Source organism: Marmota marmota, unplaced genomic scaffold (genome assembly GCF_001458135.2).
Source record: "Marmota marmota marmota unplaced genomic scaffold, marMar, whole genome shotgun sequence".
Lineage (NCBI taxonomy): Eukaryota > Metazoa > Chordata > Mammalia > Rodentia > Sciuridae > Marmota > Marmota marmota.
In genome coordinates, this window is record NW_025999880.1 from 6,251,351 (window position 1) to 6,274,923 (window position 23,573).

Sequence of the window (23,573 nt, forward strand, 5' to 3'; positions counted from 1 at the left end):
AAGGTCCCAAACAAAAAAAAAAAAAAGGACAGGTCCAGTTTCTGCTCCTTACGCAGTCTGCAACATCCCCCATGATCTCACTGTAAGGATAGAGACAGAATTTCCACTTTTCCTTTGTCAGATGGAATGTTGTTTCCTGAATGAGCTTATAATCTGCAACGACTCATGGTTCAAAGGAAGGGTGACCATGTAGTTCAGCCACTGTGTCAAAGGCCCAGAGCTTGAAGGGAAGGTGAGATTCACTGGCAGCTTCTCTGGGTTGCTCTTGGAAGGTTTGTGTAACTATGGGTGTGGGGTGGGAACCCCAAACAATTAAATACAGAGGTGTGCCCCAAACAAGTGGCCTTAAAGTTTCCAGGAGGCAGAGCGTGGGGGCAGAAAGTACAGGTCTGGGACCATTTTCTGGAACTAAATTCTTATGTCACTCTTAGTCATGTGTGACCTTGATTTCTCTAAGCCTCAGTTTACCTCATCTGTAAAACAGTGAGAATCATGGGGCGACTGTTGAGTGTTAAAGGATATAACCCCAATTTTGTGCTTCAAATCTAGGAGACATGCAACCGAGCTACCAGCATCCTGGCAAAATGCAGGCTTGGTCTGAGCTCTTGACAAAAGAAGCTTCATCAAACATAATCTTCAGAAGAGTACACTGTGACCCCAGGCTCGACAAGGAACATGACATGACATATTATGTAGATAACCTCACTTCTATCTTTTGCAAATATCTGACCCTCTGGGGACCTTGGAAAGGGAGCTGGAGATTAACAGAATACAGTGGAGTGATCTGTGAGGCTGGGTCACAAGGAACACGCGACTTTCTCCTGCAGGGCTTCATCTTGGAATCCTGTCACCCAGCTGTGAGGAAGCCAAGGTCTCCTAGCAGGAATTCTTAGACTTTTAAACTAAAGACCCTGAAGGCAAGAGCTCAAAGTATGACTCCTTGGAGAGGGATGGGGGAGGGACCAGAGCTAAGGTCCTACCATAGTCACTTCAACAGTCTTTGAGGTCTTACATAGTTTCTTTAAAGCCAATGTGAGCTTCTCACCTGCCTCCCTAATCAATCTCTTTTAGTCTAAAAACAATTAAAAATTATATCGACAAGTAACATGGACCCTCTAAGATGTGTCCCGTTTATTCTATGGCTTTTGTTCCTCCCTGGTGTACTGGTATGCATGTCAGAGTCACATGTACCTGGTTTGAGAAGCAGGGTGCCCTGTGCGTATCCTGTTTCCTGATTCACTTTCTTTCATTTTTCTATTTCTCCCTCCACAGCTCTTTCTTTTCTCCCCAAGAGGTTCCTTCCCTTTGATTGGCAGGACCTCATTGTTGGACACCGCTTACCCATCGATGGTGGTCAGGGCTGCAGAGAGGAGTTTGACTATGTCTTCCCAAAAGCAAGTGTTGAAAAATGTCATCAGTAACAAGGTCAAGGGGCTGCATCTGGTAATGGCCTTTTTACTGGCAGGGTCCTGGGACAGCACAGGGCATCACATGGCAGAAGATAGGTAATGTGTACCGTGTGAAGCTTCTCTCTTCTGGAACTGACCCCAGGGCCTGATGTGCGCCGGGCAAGTGCTCTACCACTGAGAGACACCCTAGTCCTTCTTCTCTCTTCTTAGAAAGCCCCCAGTGTTTAATCACAGCAGCTGACAGCCTTATCTAATGCTGATCACCTCCCAAAGGCCCACCTCTGATACCATAGTCAGATGAGGTTTCCAATACCTCTCAGTGAGGCTCAGACCCCAACGTGAGTTTGGAAGGAGATAAACCTTATTTGAACCATTGAACCATCGCAGACAGCCACAGATCCTGATGAGGAGGGACTTCCCCCTTTCACCTCATTCATCCGGACACCCTCTGTGTGCCAGGCTCGATGCTGTGCCTTGGGAGACTATAATGAACAAGCCAGACATAGACCCAGTCCCGTCCTAGCCAGGCTGACACCGTGCAGGTCGGGGAAAGCAGGCAACTATTAATCCAGGAATTACAATAACACGAGCTGGGGGTTATGAGAGCAGGGCAGGGCAGGAAGGGGACATGAAGCAGAGACAAACAATGTCATCTGGGAGTCCAGGAAATCTTCCCTGGAAAGTGCCTTTTGAGCTTCTAGGTGTAGGTCAAGGCGGAAGGGGAAGAATGTACTGGAGGGGGAATAGCATGAGCCAGGGCTGTGGGAAGAGAGAAAGAACAGGGCCCACGGAGGGAGCAAAAAGGATCGCAGCCTGTCTTCATATGAAAGGGGGAATGGCAGGAGACGATGCTGGGGACACAGCCAGGGCCAGACCTCAGAGCCCTTCATAAATCAGGGGAAGGGATTTGGGCTTATCCCCAGGCACTGAAGAGCCAACTGGGGGAGTGTGTGAGTGTGTGCATGTGAGTGAGTGTACACATGTGTGTGAGTGTGTGAGTTTGTATATATACAACACAGAGAAATGACAGGGAGAGGACACTTTCAGTGGCTGCTGCTTGAGCTCCGTGGTATAAGCCAGAACCTTCTGACCGGCAGGAACATAATCAAAAAATAAAGAGGCTGACATTTCATCATCGTTGCAGGATGTAATTAAGGGCAGCGCGGACCTAATGAGTCAGAGAACAAATGCAGATGAATCAGAGGAGTGTGTGGAAAACAACGTGGTTTGGGGGAAGAGGGTTAATGTTCTTTGGAGAGTTCCTAGAGGGAAATAAATGAGTTACTGAGAATTTGACCTCCAGGTTGTGTGTGGGGACTCCACAGATTGCCCAAGTCGTCCTACCAGTCTCTGGAACCACCTAAGGGTAAAGAAATATGGGCTAATGAAAGGTTCACTTATTTAAAATGTTATCAAGTACTACAGTGCTTTAGTTAGCTTTCTTGCTGCTGTGACTAAAAGATCTGACCAAAACAATTGTAGAGGAGGATAAGTTTATTCGAGGGCTCACGGTTTCAGAGGTCTCAGTCTATAGACAGCTGGCTCCATTCGTTGGGGCTCGAGGTGAGGCAGAACATCATGGTGAAAGAGTGTGGCAGAGGGAAGCAGCTCACCTGATGATCAGGAAGCAGAGAGAGACTCCACTTGCCAGATACAAATATATACCCCAAAGCCGCACCCCAATTTCCACCTCCTCCAGCCACACTCTACCACTTCAGTTACCACTCAGTTAATCCCTATCAGGGGATTGATTCACTGATTGGGTTAAAACTCTCACAACCCAATCATTTCTCCTCTGAACCTTCTTGCATGGTCTCACACGTGAGCTTTTGGAGGATACCTCACATCCAAGCCAAATAATATGTGGCAAATGGTTTTCTCCCAAAATGATCATGCCTACCTATTCTTCTGGAACTTTCTAAAGGCAGAGTCTATTTCCCCTACCCTTGAGCCTTTGTGACTGCTGAATTAACAGAATTCAGTGAAAGCAATGCTGCAAGGCTCCGTCAGAAAAGGCAATATGGCTTTCCCTGTCTGTCCCTCTGGGCCTGCTCCATCTTGGAACCCTGTTCCCATGTTGTGGGGAAACCCAGGCCACACAGAGCGGCTGCATGTGGGTGTTGTGGCCAATAGACTCCATGATCTTAGCTGATGTCCAGCATCAACTGCCAGATTTGTGAGTAAGCCTCTTTACACTGCCAGTCCTGAACACTGAAGCTGCCTCGGTGGACACCAAGTGGAGCAGAGATGAATGGCTCTGGCTGAGACCTGACCCACTGTGGATATGTGAGCGTTATAAATGTGATTATTATTATCATCATCATCATCATCATCATCATCATCATCATTATTTTGTTGCCAGGGATCATACCCAAAGCTTTGTGCATACTAAGCCACTGAGCAACACCCCCAGCCCCTATGTTAATATTTTTCGGACACTAAATTTGGAGGATAAGTTATGACGCAGACATAGTAACTGGAAAGATCACAAACTGTCTGAGAATGACAGCTAACATCAGTAATAGCACTTCAGAATCTACGATGGAGACTCACGTGCTCATCTCAGTCACAGCTCTTGACAATCTCTGTGAGGCTGGTACTGTTATATCAAGTGTACAGAAGGGAGACGCAGGCTTGGAGGGAGGAAGTGAACGCTTCCCAGTACAGATCTAATAACCAGTGAAAGGATGGAAGATGTGCCCATGATTTTCCTTTTACAAAGGCAACTTAGTGCATGGGACCAAGGCCCAATGCTAGAGCTTGCTAGGACTGCTGAGTGTCACAGATGACAGCCCTGTGTTCTTCTCCAGATGGTGGAGAAGAGCTGCACCCAGAAATGACCACACTGCACTATGAGGTGCAAAGTGACATGTGTCCCAAGAGATGCCTTCACTCATTCATTATTTTTTTTAAAAAAGCTACTGAGCCTCTACAACATGCTGGGCATAAATCCCTGCCCTCCTGGGTTTTCCTTCTAGTGGTAGATATGGATATATACCTGTTATAGGCTAAATTGGGTCCCCCTCACCTAGACCCTAGATTCATTTGATGAAATCCTAACCCCCAGGACCTTAGAATGTGATTGTATTTGGAAACAGGGCTTTTAAGGTGATCATTAAGGAAAAAAATGAGGTTACACAAGTGGGCCCCAAACCAATAGGTCTGATGTCCTTATAAATTGAGATTAGGACAAACATGGAGGAAAGACCACAGGAAGACACAGGGAAAAGATGGCCATCTTTAATCCAAGGGCAGAAACCTCAGAGGAAACCAACCCTGCTAAAATTTTGGTCTTGGACTACCAGCCTCCAGAACTGTCAGAAATACATTTCTGTTATTGAAACCCCTAACCTGCAGAACTTTGCTACTCAGCACTACAGTTGCTGAGAGAGTTTATGGTGGATCTGGGTGGTTTCTGCCAGAGAATTGGTGAAGGTGACGTTTGAATTAGTTTCAAAAGGGAAGAGGGATCTGGAGATACAAGGTTGGGGTAAGGGCAGGGGACTCAGCTGGGAGGGGAGTGGCTTACAGAATTAGGGGCATTTAAATTGCAGTAATATATAATGTGGTTGAAGTAGTGATGAGGGTATTAGAAATGATGCCAACATGTCCTAACACTATTTCTAAAAACTGAAAATCACCTTGGCTTTGTCCATCACTAAGGGTGTTTTATTCACTTTTTCTTTGCTATGATCAAAATACCTGACTCAAACAATTTGGAAGAGTAAAAGTTTATTTTGGCGAATGGTTTCAGAGTCTCAGTCCATAGTTGGTTGACTCCATAGAACTGGGCCCAAGGTAATGCAGGACATCATGGTGGAAGGACATGGAAGCAGAAAGCAACTCAGGACATGGGAACTGGGAAGCAGAGAGAGCTCTGCTCAGAAAGGACAAAAAATAAAACCCACATTATAGGCTAAATTGGGTCCCCCTCACCTAGGCCCTAGATTCATTTGATGAAATCCTAACCCCCAGGACCTTAGAATGTGTCACTCCAGTGACCCATATCATCTAGCTACACCCTATCTTCTTAGAGTTACCACCCAATTAATCCAAATTATCAGTGGATTAATCCACTGATTAGGTTAAAACTCTCATTAAGACCTAATCATTTCACCTCTGAATGTTCTTGCATTGTCTCACACATGAGCTTTGGGTAACACCTCTTATCTAAACCGTAAAAAACAGACTGGCAAATGGAATGTCCCTCTCCTTTCCATATGAGTATAAGCAAGTGGACACTCATCCTTCCAGGACAAGGACATAACAAGACCTGGGTTCCTTTATATGCTGATCTGATGGCTAAATCAAGCAATCAATTTCTCAAGAGTCCATGGCCTCCTCGGAGGGAAAACAATAGCCCTGTGTTCCCTTCAGTTCCAAGTAAAGTGCTCCCAACCTAGTTCCAAGGGTGGTGGACTCCCTAAAATGGAATTATTTTAAGGAAATAGAGTCTTTCCCGGGGCCCTGGGTCACCACATGGCTTCAAGTATCCCAGGGAGGCTGGTCCTGCCAGCTTGCAGCTGGTACTGCTGGGGCACTCTGAGCAGCTTCCCCACAAAGTGATTGGCTCTAGGCAATACTGGCTGTGGAGGTAGTGAGAACCCTAGAGAATTAGCTCAGTGGCCACTGTGGGCATCACAGTATTGTGGGCAGGTACCTGAGCCATAAGAACATCCTCCTAATTGTGAACCCATTCTCAGTAATCACACCATAGAGCAGTGGAAACAGATGGTGCTGGTGAATAGATCAAATTCTAGGGCTCCTCTGATTGCCAGTTGAGAGGTGCACTGTGCTCCCTTGGATTGAGTAAGTTCTCAGTGTTCTAGGACAAGCTGGGGTTGGGTGTCTCCAGAAAGAGATATTGGACATGCTGTTGAGGTGTTGGATGTTTGGGCTATTAATTTAAAAATCATGTAAAATAAAACAAATCATTGCAGAGATATTCTTGCATGCACTTTGATTCTGTGGAGCAAGACACAGGTATGCACAGATCAAGCTGGGAGGGACCATCGGGTCTCCTTGTCTTTAAAGATCATTGTCCCCTTTTTGTAGCAGAGGACACTGAAGTTGAACTCGGAGTGCTGATCATTGCAATGCAAGTTCCTGGAGGGAGGGAGGTGTCTCACTCCTGTGGGCAGTCCCGCAGCCCATGTACCTGGCAGAGGTTGGGCTATGTCACCCAAGTGGACACGATCATGCTTCCCCACTCCCCAGGACTTACATGCTGTTTTCCTGCTACTAAAGACTGAGTCTCAGGATCACCTTACAGTGTGATTCTCAGAATCTCCTAGCCAGGAATAAATAGCTTTTCCTGGACTTCTCCCTCCTCAGTGTCCAGATGGCAGGGGCCACAGCGGCCCTGGGAGCAGAAAGCCAAGTGCTACCAATGCTCTATGCTGGGAATGCATTTCAGTTTTGGCTCAAACTCTCTGTGCCATTGCCGGATTCCTGTGTCAGCAAATAGCCCTGTCTTCTCTCCATCCAGGTTAGATCCCACTGTGGAAGGAGGGAGCTGGGAGGAGAGAGGGGCTCCTCGGCAGGACTAGGAAAGGGTTAGGGCAATGAATTCAGGAGTCACCTGCACATTTCTCAGAGCTCAGGTTTCTTCAAACAAATCTGAAGTTCTTCCAGGATGTAAACCAAGAAGGTCAGAAATCACCAAAGGGTGGGATGGACTGAGGATAGTCTGGCCTTGTGAATAATAGTACTGGTCATGGGTTGGCACCCATTATTTCACAGGTTTTCATATTTTCTTGAGTGGAGATTTGTGATTTTAACCAATTCAGCACTGAGAGGGGATTTTAGTCAATTTTTTTTTTTGCTGCTATGACCAAAAGACCTGACAAGAACAATTAGAGGAGGACAAGTTTATTCAGGGCTCTTGGTTTCAGAGGTCTCAGTCCATAGACAGCTGGCTGCATTGCTCTGGGCCCAATGATGAGGCCGAACATCATGGCAGAAGAATGTGGTGGAAGAAAGTGGCTCAGGACATGGCTACCAGGAAGCAGAGAGAGCTCTTGTTCACCAGGAACAAAATATAAACCCCAAAGGCACACTCCCAATGATCCACCTCCTCCAGCCACAACCCCACAACCTGCCTACCTACAGTTACCACCCAGTTAATCCCTGTCAGTGGATTAATGCACTGAATGGGTTAAAGCTCTCATAACCCAATCATTTCACCTCTAAACTTCCTCACATTGTCTTTTGTGGAGCACCTCTTATCTAAACCACAATAGAGAGTGATGAATTTTATCTACTTTTGACAGTTCTACCTCATTTCCTGCAGGAATCGTTTTTCTCCCTCTGGACTATTGCACGGTGAAGTTGAGGGACAGCTGCCTCTACTTGCCCTGAGAATATGATCACAGAGATGGGGAGCATTGGAGAAAAAGGAAATTGTGTGGGGTGGGTGAGAGAGACTTCACAGAGGGGCAGCTGAAATGCAGAGAGGGCAATGACTTGGCTGAAGTTACTCCACAGACTGAGGTCAGGCACCTGAGTGTCTGGTTGTGCCATCTCCTCTCTATGCCTGGATGCTGACTGGGCCCTAGCCAATGGGGCAGCTGGACTCGAAGAGTTCAGAGCAGGACTCCTGCATGTTCCTTGGCCTCCAGGCTAGTGGGCCAGACCCTGTGGAGGTCACTCCTGCCTTCTGAGGGTGACAACCTCCTGGGGCAGATGGAATCTGTGTGGAGCAAATGGCCACAGTAACTGTAACTGTAATAGAGCTATAATGAATCTAGGCCACCTGAATTCAGCACCCCATTTGGGTCATCCATGAAGCAAAATCTGAAAGTAGGTCAAGGAGTTACCTGATTTCACACCTGCGGAAACACCCGTGTCTGGTGCATTTAATATTCTGGTGACACGTTTTTGAAAGTCGCCAGGCAAATGGGGCCTTGGCATTAGCTCCTCAGCAAGAGACTCATCTTCCCAAGCTTGACTCTTCCGAACTGTGAAATGAAGTTTCTCCCTTGCGACAGCCCATGTTCACCACATGCCTGGTCCTCGGGGAGGTCTCCAGGGTTTTGTTGTTTAAGGGGACCCTCTAAGGATGAAATGAAATGGAAGACAGGCTGAGTCCCAAGGGAGTGCATAGAACTCAGTCACTGCCTGCCTGCTTTTTGTCCTTTTGTTCCTGCCACCTCCAGCACCTGTTTTCTGCCCCTGTCCTGTGCACATCCTCAGCCTCACATTTGGCTGCATCCTTCCAGGGAGGTGGGATGCAGCTGACTATGTGGTTGGGGAGGGTGCCCTCTAGCAGGACCCTCTGAAGCCTAAACGCCCCTGGCCCCGAGGACCTGTATAGCTAATCACTGATGCAGAGATGGAGGGGGACTTCCTAGTCCGCAGAGCCCACTGCTGATCCACAGCCTCTTCACCAGTGGTGCTCGTGGACCTCAACTGGGGCGACTTGGCTCCTCCCACCCCAGGGACAGTTGGCAATGTCTGGAGACACTTTGGGTTGTCATAGGTGGAGAAGAGCCCCTAGCACCTAGTGAGTAGAGGCCGGGACATCTAAACAGCATGTGATAACCGAGGAGGGTCCCACCCCCACCAAAGAACGACGCAGACCAGAATGTCAATGGTATGGAGGGCAAGAATCCTTGAGATAGACAGCAAGAGGGAGCTGCCCACAGGCAGAGGAACTCTGCAGGAGCCAATGCTAGGTGACACGGAGTAGGAGGCAAGGGGACTGATCACCAGGAAAGGCTGCTTCTGCTAAGGAAAGGGCTGGGGTGGCCATAAGTAGTGATGGTTAGAAGGAGTTGGAGCTGAACCCCACATGTCTCTGGCTCCCCAGGCAGAGAAAGCTGAGAAGAGAGATGTGGGGAGGGTTCCCTCTTCTGGCTTGGGTGGGCCTCCACAACCAGGTCCTGGGTACCATTTCTGTTCAAAGTAACGACTGGTCCCTGACACCGCAGGCTAACAGCCAGGACCTGGAAGCTCTGCTGGGTCAACCTGCTGCCATGTGGCAGCTCAGGCTGGGGTGACGCTTCCTTGCGGGCGATGCTCTGGTATCAGGGCCTGTGGACGTCGCCAGAGCTGATGGATGGATCACTGCTGGCGTGGGTGTGACTCCACCTGCATGTGCTTGCTGTTGTTTTAAAAAATCCACTAGAGGGCATATCAATGCTGGGATCTCCTGGCAGGTGGAACAAATGACATTTTGTGGGAACTCGGGTTCCTGACCCTGGGTGATGAGGGGAGAAGGAAGGGGGTGGGTGACAGCAAATGGCATTATTGATTCCCACCCTTCCCATTGCACCCCCGCCCCGCCCAGCGATGACAACAAGGTGATTTGTGAATTCACGGGGACAGCCAGATGCGGCTCTGCCAGCGATGACAGACACCACCCGTTGGAGAAGTTACACGGGGAGAAGGACAGGGAGGGAGGGGCAGGTTTGAGATGGAATATGACCATGGTGTGACACTCCAGGAAAGGAATTCCTCCTGCCCTTCCTGGCCCCCACCTCCCCAGGAGCCACATCTCTACAGTGGCCTGGCCAGGTGGACTGTACCCCAGACCCAGCCAGCAGAGAGAGGCAGTGTGTGGAGCTTCTGGAGGTCTCCAAAGATTCTGAGCACCAAGAGCCTCTGTGATCCCTCACCTGCCCAGCCAGGCCCACCCTCAGCCTTCTCTTGGTAGCAGCCTGGAGAGCAGAGCAGAAAGGCCTGGCATCGAGGGACGGCAGGTGGGCCAGAGGAAGGGGACACATTGTGTTGTTTTGCTATCTACCTTGTCAGAGAGGAAAGGGAGACTGGTGTGGGTGGGGAGGGCAGTGGAGAGGTGTGGGTCGAGAGCATCTGCGGGAGGAGAGGACATCCTGGGTATCCTGGGGCTCAGGCAAGAGAAACATACTCCTCTCTGAAGAGAGCAGTTCTGGACTGAGAACAAAACTTGCTATTTTTACTTTGATGCCGTCTGGCTGGGAATTCGAGGGAACATTTGCCTTTGGGGTCTGTGTTCAGAAGTAAAGGATTCCTTTTCCTATTTTCCGATTGACACTGTCCAGAGGAAAATCAACACCCCCACTGTATATTTTGTACATCTAAGAGATCTGGGTCTAAAGCCCAGCTCAACTGCTGGCTTGCTCTGTTACTATAGAAAAGTCACTTAATCTCTCTGAGCTTCAAGGGCTTGTTGCACAGTTTGACAATGATAATAATGATAATGCATGAAAGTGCCCACCTCAGTGACGTAATTCAAAAGAAGTGCCCAATAAATGTTTATTTCTTCCAGTGAGCAATCTTGAGTCTATAAAGTGGTCACCAGGAGAAAGGTAAGAGACCAAACTAGGCTAAAGGATGAGAGCAGAACCAGCAGGGCGACCTTGGTGCCTAATAATGGCACCAGTAGTAGAGTATAAGTGGTGACACACGTTTATTGAAAATCCACTATTTTTTGCATACTTTGTTTCCTTTACTTCTTGACAACTCACGAATGATGAAATGGAGTCTCCGAGATGCCTAGTGATTTCTCTAAGGTCACATCAGGCAGGGATTCTAAGGTGTGTGTGTCTCTAAGTCTCCCAGATCTGCTTAAAATGACCGGTGACTACTGCTCTGGGCTTTGCTGAACCCTACTGAAGCCTGAGGCAAATAGAAAGATCAGCAGTGCCAACCCCGTCTGGACTTGAAATTTTGACTTTTTGTTATCATGATTTTTTTTTTTGTATTCATTTTGATTTTTAAACATTTCATATTCCCTCCCATTGATCCTGATTCCTGAGTGTTTGGGCACCCCCCGTGGTGAGAGCCTCCTGGCCTGCCCCCTGTCGCCCCCTACTACTGCTGTTCAACATTTCTGGGTGGTCTGGCCTAGGTATTATGACCCTCAAAGACACAATGACGTGCAAGTCAGAGGTCACTGTTCATGAAAGGAACTAAGAAGCCCCTCTGTCAATATTGAAAGAGGTTGGCCCAAGAGGGACCAGGCCCTGCGAACTCCACCAGGTAGCAAGGTTCATTTTCCTCTGCAATCAGGCAAGTGCAGGTGGTGACCTGGTGACAGCTGAATCTTGCCTGCCTATTACCCTATTACCATCGAGTGCCCCAGTCCCCAAGCTACTCACATTCACCATCAGAAAAAAAACAATGAGATGAAGAGACTGAGAGCCTCTATACTATTGATGCAAGTACATGTTGGTAGCTTCTTCTGTGAGCCATTTGGCAATTTTATTAAATCTGAAAGTATGGGTACCCTTTGACCCAGATGGTCCCCTTGCAGGTATCCGTTCTGGAGAAAGAGGCATTTTGAGCATGTTCGTTGCAGCTTCAAAACAATTTCTGTGTCCATGTTACCGCCATGCTATGGCGTATATGGAACAGTCAAAAGGCATAGAGTTGACTGAACATGTGTTTAAAAATACCAAAAGACAGAAATGAAAAAAAACAAAGTCGGAAAAAAAAAACAACAAGGAAGAACAATACCTGTTGTATGGCTCATTTATGCCTCAAGAGAAATGCCTATCAAGTCCCAAAGCAGAACCGCACACCTTCATGTGTATGTAAATGCACAGAACAGCCCTGAGGATGGACCAGTGTGGTTACTGTGGGTGAGGAAAGCACACTCCATGGGAAGGGATTTTCCTTCGACTCTAACTTGATTAAAACACACAATCATAAATATACTCATTCATGTAGAAAAGAAGATGATATTCATATATTGGATATTTCTTTTTCTTTCTTGTTTTTGCTGCTGGTGATTGAACCCAGGGGTGTTTAACCACTGAGCAACATCCCCAGACTGTTTTTTAAATTTTTTATTTTGAGGTAGGGTGTCACTCAGTTGCTTAGGGTCTCGCTAAGTTGTTGAGGCTGCCATCCTCCTGCCTTAGCCTCCTGAGCTGCTGGGATTGCAGCCCTGTGCCACCATGCCCATTTAGATTTGTTCTTAAAGGAAAAATAATTTGATAGGAATAATGTTAAATAAGTAATTTTAAAGGGAGAAAACAATTTATTTTCTTGACAGACCTATCTGGATATCTGGAGCACATGGGATGGACAGGTACACTCCTTCTATTGTACAAAAAGTCAGACAGTCTGTCCTACCTGAAGACTCCAAGGGATGCCATCTGTGCTCTTTTGCTGTCCCTGGGAGAGTACATCTGTTCTTCAGGAGGAAGAGGATTGGTTTCTTCTGAGATTTGACTGCAAACGACTCTACTGAGCCACCTCCACACCTGTCACTAACTCTACACAGGCTGGTGCCACTCCAGAGGTCCTGATCTCTCCACTATATCATGTTGTCATCCGCATCCATCATTACCACCTGCTCTATGATGGTTTCAGAATTTTAGACAAGAATGCTCGCATAGGATCAGCCCAATCATGGCAGCAAATCAAACCCCCAAACTCAGAGGCTTAAGCCTTCTTACTTTTGTTTCTCCCTCACCACGCAACATCCTGATGGGAGTCTAATGAAACTTTAGAGCACCCCTCTTCCAGATGGTGACCCAGGGTCCTGGTTGTTCCTACCCTGAAGCTACATCATGCCATCTTATAAATTCTGTGATCCTTGTGGCCTGGAAAGAGAAATCTGGAAGACCACACAGGGGCTGATGTCACCAGATTTGGAATGGCACATGCCACTTCTTCTCATTTCCGATTGGCCAGAACTAGTCACATGGCTCCAATCTAGCTGCAAGGGATTCTGCAAAAGGTGGGAAAGCTCATGGCTATTTATTGAGAATTTAATGTCTCAGTTATAATGGGAGAAAATCACAAGTATGAATTAGACACTTGAGTAAATGCTCTCTCTGCCAAAGCAGCCAACGTTGGAGGCTGTTTGGTGGCTCCTGGGCTCCTTGACAGCAGGGACTCCTGTGAACGATGCCCTGCATCAGTCCTATTGGCTAGAAATATGGTGCACCTTGGCAGAGAATCTTTGTGTTAGACAAAGTGACCTTGTACCTTTACCCGAAACCTCTTGGCAATTTCTTTTTGGAATTTTTCTTCTCAGCCAATTTACAGTTGCACAACAGATCAGTTGCATTATTGTTGTTGTTATTCTTTCCTTTTTGGATCTCCTATACCTACAAGTTAGAGCTTTGAAAAGACTTAGAAGTGAGAAAAATTGGCAATGTTGGTCAAGTTGAAGTGAGAAACCTTTCAAGCAGACAATAAGAAGAAAGAATTGGGCCTCTCTACAGATACAGCAGAAGTTAAAAAGATGATCAGAAACTCTCCTCTCACTTTATCACAATACATTTCTTTGAAATTTTTAACCCTAGGAGCCGTTACCCAATTCTCTACCTGAACTGTGGCTATTTCTTTTAAAAAACCTGTTATGTTATTAAAATAAGATCCCATGCATTTCAGAGGGATATATTACAGAATCTGAAGAAACAGAAAGACCTGATAATTTAGTGTGTCATTGGAAGATGGCCCCCGGAGGATCCAAGTTTGAAAGATGACCCACCTCTTGCAAGTATAAGGCCTCATAGGTCTGTTTAGAAAATTATATGTCCTGAATAATCTCCAACTTAAACAACCTTGGGTTTAACCTCCTGACTCCCTGCCCCAATAACATGGATTTTCAGAAGCTGGAAAGAGTTGGGGGTCATAACCTCCAAGAAGAGATGATTCTAACAGAAATAATTTAGAAGAACCACCATCCCAAAGGTGGGGAGCCTTGCAGTGCAATCTGAGTCTTGATGAATGTATGTGCCATTTTCCTGGAGACAGACCACCAGCTCCTCCTGCCTTCCCTTGCAATTTAATAGAGACGACAACTCTCTAGTTTCATGCCTCTACCTGATTAGGTGTTCCTAAAACTCCCCTCTGATGATGACACTCTTAGAGAGAGAGAGAGAGAAAAAAAAAAAAAGACTTGGCTTTCAAAGCCTGCTAGGGTGGCCCCAACCCTACCTGGCCAGTGTTTCCCTCTGCTTCCTGACACACACACACACCCTCTTCTCCAGGCACGTCCGTCTCCTTCACATCTCATAAACACGCTGTCCTTGTCTTGTTGACTCTGGGCATTTGTTCACGTTAGTCTGCAAGGCTGGAATGCAGTCTCAGGACTACATCATAGGGATTCTTGACTGTGCAATGAATGGGCTCCAGGCTGGTTGTCTGAATTGCGTGTGCTTGTGTGTAAAGCAAATCCCATCTCCACAATGCTGGGCGCTTAGCTTCACCAGTTTGTCTTCATTTGTGATTCATCTTTGATTGGCTGTGAGCCCAATCCTCAGTTTTATATTTTTCTGCCTCTTAGTCACTGCCAATCTATAAACCAACACTTAAATCCTTCAAGGAAGTTCCTTGAATAAAAGCATCATCTTTAATAGAAAGTGAAGAAGTCACCTTTACATTAATTTTTTTGTTGTTGTTGTTAAAGCTTGGATTATTGCCAACTGAGTTTTCTTAAAATGGGGTCTATTGTATGTATCAGATGACCTCTGTTCAATTTAGGATTCCAAGGTGGTATATATACCAAAACCATCTTTAAGGTTTTATATCACCACATCCTCAGAGATAATATTTCTCTTTTTGCTTCTGTTCTATACACCTGAGCTTCAATCAACCCATACATATCTGGTATACAACAGGGGGCTGCTCAGGGCTTTTTTTGGCTTTGTTTTCTTGTGGTGAAAAAGGCTTATGCGACTCAACATTTGGGGGCTGATAATTAGCCCTTGGACTAAGACCTCTTCACTATTTATAAAATAGGTCACGTTTTCCTCCTAAGACTTCATTCTCAATGAGGAGAGGGTGAGCGTCTGGTGGGAAAGGATGTTCTGGATAAAGACAGATGGATGATTCTCGGGACTAGTTCAGGAGTGATAGTGATACCCAGGCTTGTGGCTTTGTTCCCTTGGAATAAGTTCCAGAATCTTCTGGGGATGAGAACTGAATAATAGAGAAGGAAGAAAATCAGAGTGGTTCACTCTTTGCTGCCCCAGTGGCCTGGAGACAGCTGTGTCTCGTGACTCTACGGGTTGTGACTCTAGCAGAAGGGATGGCCTGTGGCTTCCAAGGCTTCTTGGTTCTTTTGGAAGGCTCTGCTCTTGGGACTCAACCACCACGATGGGAAGACGCCCAAGCACTATGGGGATTGGCCACCCATAGGTATTCCTACTGACATCCATTGCAGAGGGCCCCACCTATAGCCAGCGTCACTTGCTACAAATGTCTCCAGAGGATTCCAGCACAGATCTTCCTAGCTAAAGCCTTGGGCGTGTAGAGCAGAGCCATCTACTCCACGTGCCCTTAGAAAATTTCTGACTCAGCTCATGCACACACTAACACTTTCTATGTATGTAAATAAATATAATATACAATATAAATATATGTATAGACACATGTATATATTTTAATAACCTTCATTTTTGTATTGCTAAGCCTGGGGAGGTTTGTTACATAGCCATGGTAACTGCAACAGAGAGGTACTTCTCTGAGATGGACAGAAAGGATTTGGGTTTAATGAATGAACTCTCTGGAGAATGAGATAGGCAGTTACAGTAATATCTGGATTCTCTGAGCACCCCCAAATTGTCCAGATCTTACTCTTATGATCTAGAAACCAAGAGGTCAAATGAGAAGAAAACAAGGACAATTTATGATCCCCACCATGGCCCTCACCTCCTGGCCTGGAGCGAGATGTGGATTAGGGTGGCACTTTTTTGCGGGAGGTGGATTGAACCAGGGGTGCTTAACCACTGAGTGACTCCCCAGCCCCTTTATTATTATTTTTTTTTATTAGAGACAGGGTCTCTCTAAGTTGCTGAGGTCCTCGCTAACATGCTGAAGCTGGCTTTGAATTTGTGATCCTCCTGCCTCAGCTTCCCAAGCTGCTGGGATTACAGGTGTGGGCCACTGTGCCCGGTTAGGACTGCACTTTCAGTGATTTCCTGCATCAGGCAGAGCCGGGAGGACCTGATTGCCTCTGCCTTCACAGCCCAAGTGTGTTCCAGGCTGGAGACCTTAGAAACACTAATTGCATCCATCATGTTTAGGGTGGAGCCAAAGAGGCTTGCAGGGCTCATTCTTCATTGCTGGACAGCCAGGGGAGTGAAACCTTGCTAAATAATGTAAAACTTTGTTTGACACTTAATTTTCTATCTGGAAAATTCTAAGTAGTTACAACTGTGAGAGAAAAGAAATGTCCTCCGCACATTCCTGTGGTGCTGATTTGCATGTCACTATTTGTACCTCCCTAACCAGGAAGGACTGTGGGGGGATGCAGATTGCGTTGGGTGTGGATGCAATGAAAGCCAACGTCCTTTGTCTCCATTAAAGTCTTCTCCTTGAAAATATTTGCCACCTGCACCTCAGAGCATTAATCTCCAGGATAGATAAAGAACTCAATTAACACCAAACCTCCCCACATAACCCAATTAATAAATGGGCAAAGAAACTGAACAGGCACTTCACAGAAGAAGAAATACGAATAGTCAAAAAATATATGAAAAAATGTTCAACATCACTAGCAATTAGAGAAATGCAAATTAAAACACTGAGATTTCATCTCACTCTAGTCAGAATGGCAATGATCAAGAATACAAGTAACGATAAATGTTGGCGAGGATGTGGAGAAAAAGGCTCAATCATATATTGCTGGTGGGACTGCAAATTGGTGCAACCACTCTGGAAAACAGTATGGAGATTCCTCAGAAAACTTGGAATGGAACCACATTTGACCTAGTTATCCCACTCCTAGGTTTATACCCAAAGGACTTAAAATCAGCATACCACAGTGACATAGCCACATCAGTGTTTATATCTGCTCAATTCACAATAGCTAAGCTATAGAATCAACTTAGATGCCCTTCAACAGATGAATGGATAAAGAAAATGTGGTATATATATACATCCATTGGAATACTACTCAATCATAAAGAAGAATAGAATTATGGCAAATAAATGGATGGAACTGGAGACTATCATGCTAATTGAAATAAGTGAATTCTCCCAAACCAAAGGCTGAATGTTCTCTCTGATTATTATGTATTATTATGTATTATACTAATACATAATAAGGGGAGACAGTAGGGAAGAATAGAAGTACTTTGGATTAGACAAAGAGGAAAGGGAGAGGGATGGGAATAGGAAAGACAGAAGAACAAATTCCACATTATTTTCCTATCTGTATATATGACTATATGACCAATGTAACTCCACATTTTGTACAACCAGAAGAATGGAAAGTACTCTATGTATGTATGTATAATACATCAAAATATATTCTATTGTAATTATAACCAATAAGAACAAAATTTAAAAAGAGAATAAATAAATATTTGTTGAAGAAAAAAAAGAGTCTTCTCCTTAACCACTCCCCAATGAGTTATTTAGTGTGATGTTGGGTTAGCATCATGAAATTAAACTCACCCCAAATAAGATGGCACCCCTCTTGGAGGGCTGGGAAAAGGATGTCAATCTTCAGGAGTTAGCTTAGGTGATACTTCTTCCACGTAATGGGAGTCTCCCTCCGTCCCCTGGGCCTCTTGTTTGTGCTCCCTGATGGACCATGAGCTCCTCCAGGTGCTTTCTTAAATCTTTGTAGCTTTAATACACACTCTGTTCTGCACACATCCCACTCAAGAGTTGTTTGCTGGAAAAAAAAAAAAGAAAATGGATTTTAGCATTTGATGTATGTTTTCCAAAAGTTTCTTCCTTGCAGATCCTTTATTTTTTGCATGATTGCACTCTTAGTCAACATACAATGTTGGGTCCTGCTTTGGCTTTTTTCTTAATCTTTTTTTTAAAATATATTTTTATTGGTGTATTATAATTGTACATAATGATTGTATCCATTGTTACATAGTCATATATACACACAATGTAACAATATACTTTGGCCAGTATCATCCCCAATATTTCTCCTTTCCCTCCCTTCTTCACTACCCTGACTGCCTCTGTCCCTTTGTGCTACTCTACTGATGTCCCTTTGATTTTCATGAGATGCCCCCACATTTCTTTTTCCTTTTACTCTGTACCTTCCACATACAAAAGAAAACTTAGAATCCTTGACTTTTTGAGTTTGGCTTCTTTTGCTTAACACAATTTTCTCAAGTTCCATTCATTTTATTGTAAATGGCGTGATTTCATTCTTGTTTATGACTGAATAAAAACTCTGTGTGTGTGTGTGTGTGTGTGTGTGTATTACATTTTCTTTATCCCTTCATCCATTGATGGACACCTAGGCTGGTTCCATACTTCGGCTATTGTGAATGATGCTGCTGTAAACATGGGCACACATGTATCGCTACAGTGTGGTGACTTTAATCCTTCAGGATACATACCAAGGAGTGATATGGCTACATAATATGGTGGTTCCATTTCTAGTCTCTTGAGGAAACTCCATACTGATTTCCATGGTGGTTGTACTAATTTTCAATCCCACCAAGAGTGTCAAAGTGCTCCTTCTCCTTCACAACCTCTCTGGCATTTATTATTGTTGGTATTCTTGATGATGGCCAGTCTCACTGGTGTGAGATGATATCTCAGTGTAGTTTTGATTTTCATTTCATTAATTGCTGAAGTTGTTGAACATTTTTTTCCCATGTATTTGTTGTCCATTTGTAGTTCCTCTTTTGAGAAGTGTCTGTTTAGTTCATTTGCCCATTTAAAAAATTGGGTTATTTTATTGATGTTAAATTTTTTGAGTGCTTTATATATTCTGGATATAAATTCTCTGCCAGAAGAGGAGCCAGCAAATATTTTCTTTCATTCTAGAAGTTCTCTCTGCATGTTCTTCATTGTTTCCATTGCTGTCCAGAAGGTTTTTCATTGGATACTATCCCATTGATTAACTCTTGGCATTATTTTCTGAGCCTTAGAGGTCCTATTGAGAAAGTCGCTATCTGTGCCTAAAATCTGAGGTGTTGACCCTACATTCCCTCCACCCCCCAAGGTGTGCTTGCTTTTGCTCACTGTGGTTTCGGATGCATTTTTCCTGGGGGGATACCATTCCAAACCTAGGTAACAACAGCAACAACAATGCCTTTCATGACTTAGCTGCTACACATGACACAGCTTCTTAACTAATCTTTCCAATTTGAAAAGTGGGTGTTATGGCCTCCATTTTTCAGTTGGGGAAACTGAGGCTTCAGCAGCCTGTCAACAACAACCCACGGGTGGAGACTGGGTTAGTCCCTCTGATTTCCACATCCACAGTCTTGCTCATCTGTGGGCTCCTTGTTGTCATTTTAAGTGACGTCACAGCCCTCCTTTCTGTGGATGTGCCATAAGGTGCTTAACCATTCCCTTATTTTTGGTGACCCCGGGGTATTTACCAATTTTTGATACTGTAAACAATGAGGCAACGAACATCATTGTGCTGACCGACTTTCCCCCTGTTTTTGGATTATCACCTTGGAATGGAGTCCCAGCAGTGGAATTACTGGGTTAAAGGGTAGGGCTGTGTTTATGGCTTTTCATACTCATTGCCAAATTGCTTTCCCAGAGGACTGTGTTGAGTGCAGCAGTCTCACTTTATAGGCCCAGGGGAGTCGACTCACTCCTCCAGCATGTCGGGTGGCCCTCTAGCCACTAGAGGGTGTGAAAGGACACCACTCGAGCAGAGAGCCTGGCCCCCACTAGGAAATCCCCAAATTTGCTGGAGGAGCCTTCGGCATCGCCTAGGAGGGAGAGGAGGATGCTTAATTAATTAGAAGCACAATGCAGAATGGATTGACTCTCTTGGATTTCCGCTGGAGGCAGGATGGTGACTGGCGGAGAGAGCACTAATGGAGGCCTCAGGCCCAGGTTGAGGTCGACCTTGCTGCCTCCTGCTTTGTAACTGGGGTGACTGGACTGTCTGCCCTGGGTGCTTCTATCTGAGGATTTCGAGCTTCAAATCTCAACACCAGTTAGACGGGCAGCCACAGAGCTGCTCCAGTGTAGAGCATGTGTCTTGCCTGTTTGTCGTCTCCAGTGGCATTTAGAAAGAGCACAGAAAATGATGGCAAAGAGATAAAACGAAATCAGAAATCCAGAGTGGACGTGGGGAGGTGGGGGCCCAGAGCATGTCACAGGTTCCCAGACCCCATGGATGGTTTGCTAAAGGAGGCGTGTTGGCTGTTTAACTCCAAGACATTCAAGGTGGACAGATACTCAAGAGATCAGCTTGTCCACGTTCCTGGGAAAAAAACAGAGGCCCTGACAGTTATAATGATGGCAAGACCACCACTTCCAATTTTTTTAACCAACATTTGTTGAGTACCTATAATGCACTGGTCTCTGTGTTAGGCACCAGGTAAAGATGATTGGGCCAAGTCCCTTTGTGCTGGGAGATGAGCCACACACACGAATTGTGCTCACAGTGAGGAGAGCGATCAAATTGGGAAAGCTGGACTTGTCTCAGACGTTCCTGGAGAAGCATTTCTTAAAATATATTCCCTGGAGTATTATTTCAACTGGAGGTTTAACAGATGTTCAACATCTCTTGGTATGCTGTTGCTAGGTTAATGCTAAGTAACAAACTAGCCCCAAATTCAGTCACTAAAAATCACATTATTATTTTCTTAATATGCTCACAGGACTGTGGAGTTGCCGAGGGGCCTCTCTCCTGCTGGGATCAGCAGGCTCCCTGAGCCTGGTCTTCTCACAGGGATGGAAGAGTAAGAGGAGAAGCTCATCTACATAAACCTTAGAAGATGGCTCCCCACGTATTTGTGATTTTTTGACTTTGCAATGTTGTGAAAGCACTATGTGTTCAGTAGAAACAATACTTAAAACTTTGGAATTTTGTTGTACTGGACTGTTGATATGTGTGGCCCAGAACAGGTAGCTACACAATCACAATGGTTAAAAAAAAAGAAAAAAAAAAAGATATTCTACAATGTACTGTGTTATTAGTGTTTTAAAATATAGGTTCAATAGGTTATGCAAGATATTTAATGATTTATTATAAATCAGGTTTTGTGTTAGAGGGCTTTGTTCGATGCATGTGTTCTGAGCATGTTTGAGGTAGGCGAGGCCAGGCTAGGATGCTCAGTAGGTTAGGTGTATTCAGCACATTTTTGGCTTAGAATATTTTCAGCTTATAAAGGGGCGACTCGGATGTCACCCCATTGTAAGTTGAGAAGCATTTGCATTTTAAGTCTTTCCTTATATCATCATGTCTGCTACCATCCCATGGGCCAGACCAAGTCATATGGATGCACCCAATGCTCAAGGGAAATACACTTTCTACTGGAGGACCTGCAAAGTCCCAGCCAGGAGTATAGGGAAGGGTAGAGAACTGGGAGCAAGAATGCCATCTGCCGCAGTGGTCATATTAGTATAGAGGCCTTTATTGCAGGACTTTTCAGAGCCTTTATAGATAATTCAATCAAAGTCCTCACTTTAAAAGAAGGAAACTGAAGCCCAGCGGGTATAAAGTAATTTGACCAGGATTTATAGTAGCCACTCAGTAGCAGTCCAGCAGTGAGCCCCCAGGCCCTGGGACAGCCAGGCTAGGACTCTTCCCCTCACCCCACACTGCATGTGCCTTGGCCACCCAGAGCTGGGCAGACCCAGGCAGCACATGCTTACAGGAGAACTCTGTGGCTGCACAGAGAGAAGGGCTGATCAGTGCTCCAAGGACCTGCAGAAATGTGACTGTCAGTGGGGCAGGGAAACCAGTCAGACCCAGTCTTGTGGAGAACTGTCAAGTGGGTGATATTAAGATCTCACACGGTGGTGTCAGGCTATCTGTCTCGGTGACTTTAGGCAAGTTATTTCACCTTGCTAAGCCTCAGTTTCCTTGTTTGTAAAAAAAAAAGGAGGTAGATATACCTATGGCATAAGGTAGAAGAGGTAATACTGGTAAAGTACTTAAAAAAGGAACAGGAATATAATAAGCTTTTAATATAGGTTAGCCATTATTATTATTATTATTGCATTATTATATCTGTCTCTTCTACCATCACTTTCTCTGTTTCTGGAATTTTCCACCCAACCTATTTCCTTTTCAATGCCCCACTCATGTTATTAGTTGGTTGGCAGGTCATACCCACCAATAGGTATCAGAATAATAAGTATTGCTTAATATTATAAAGGGAGACACTGGAAAAATTCAAGGTGCAAAGTTCTTTTTTGTAAATGGGAATCTTGCCTGATACCATATCAAATCTCTCTCTCTGGTTGACCATCTGTCTCTTCAGATGCTTGGGTGGAAATGGGTTGGGTTTTACTAGGTTGAGTAATTCCCATAAGTCCGTGGTTCTTAACCCTGGCTGCATACTAGGATGGCCATGGAAGATTTAAAACAGCCACAGTACCAGCCCTGATTCCACCCAGAACAATGGATTCAGAATCTCTGGGTGAGAACTGAGCCTGGGGTTGTTTTAAAGACCCTGCAGGTGATTCCAACACTACCAGATTTGCCAACCACTGAGCTAACTATGGGCTGGGTGTGCAGGAGACCGTGGAGCCAGATGCAAGTGGGTTTGTAGTCCCAGCCCTGCCACTCATTATCCATATGACCTTGAGCAAGTGATTTCATCTTTCTGAGTCTGTTTTCTTTCCTACGAATTGGGAATAACAATTACCACTCTGCTGAGATTTTGTAAGAAGCAAATGAAAGCCAATACAATGTGATGCTTCGTGTGGCTGGCATGTGGAAAGGGCTCATTGAATATGTGTTAATTAAACGAAGATGATGGTCAGTTAACCCAGCAGTGGGGAACTGGGTCTATCAGGCCAGGAGCCATTTGGCCTCCTCCCAGTTTGGGGTCCTTGGCCTCTAGGGTTATAGGACTAAATCATTTCCAAGAAGAGTGACTGAGGCTTGAGGGGGGCCTTGCTCCAAGACTGTTTGCCCTATTTACTGATCAAAAGCATCAGTCTGGGCAAAGGCTGAAATCCAGGCCTTCTTCTGATTGCCAATTCTTGTACTTGCAGGATTGAGCCAGCCTGGGTGTGTGCGGGGGGCACCTTTTCTAAACAGTGCCTTAATCTGCACAATAAAATCTATACAGGCTAGCTCCAGCCCTACCTGTTCCTTTTAGGCAGAGGATAAAGATGCCAGGAGGAGGTGGTGCTGCCTGTCTGCCTACTGGTCATTCTGCACCTTATCACATCAGCTGTCAGCCCAATGGGGAAGAAGCCTGAGATGCAGTAAGCAAGGAAGGGAGCAGAGACGTCAGGTAAGATTGACACATGGTCTTCTCGATTCCTCCAGGTGAAAGAGGCCTGGATTCTGGCCAGGTTCACACTTAGCAT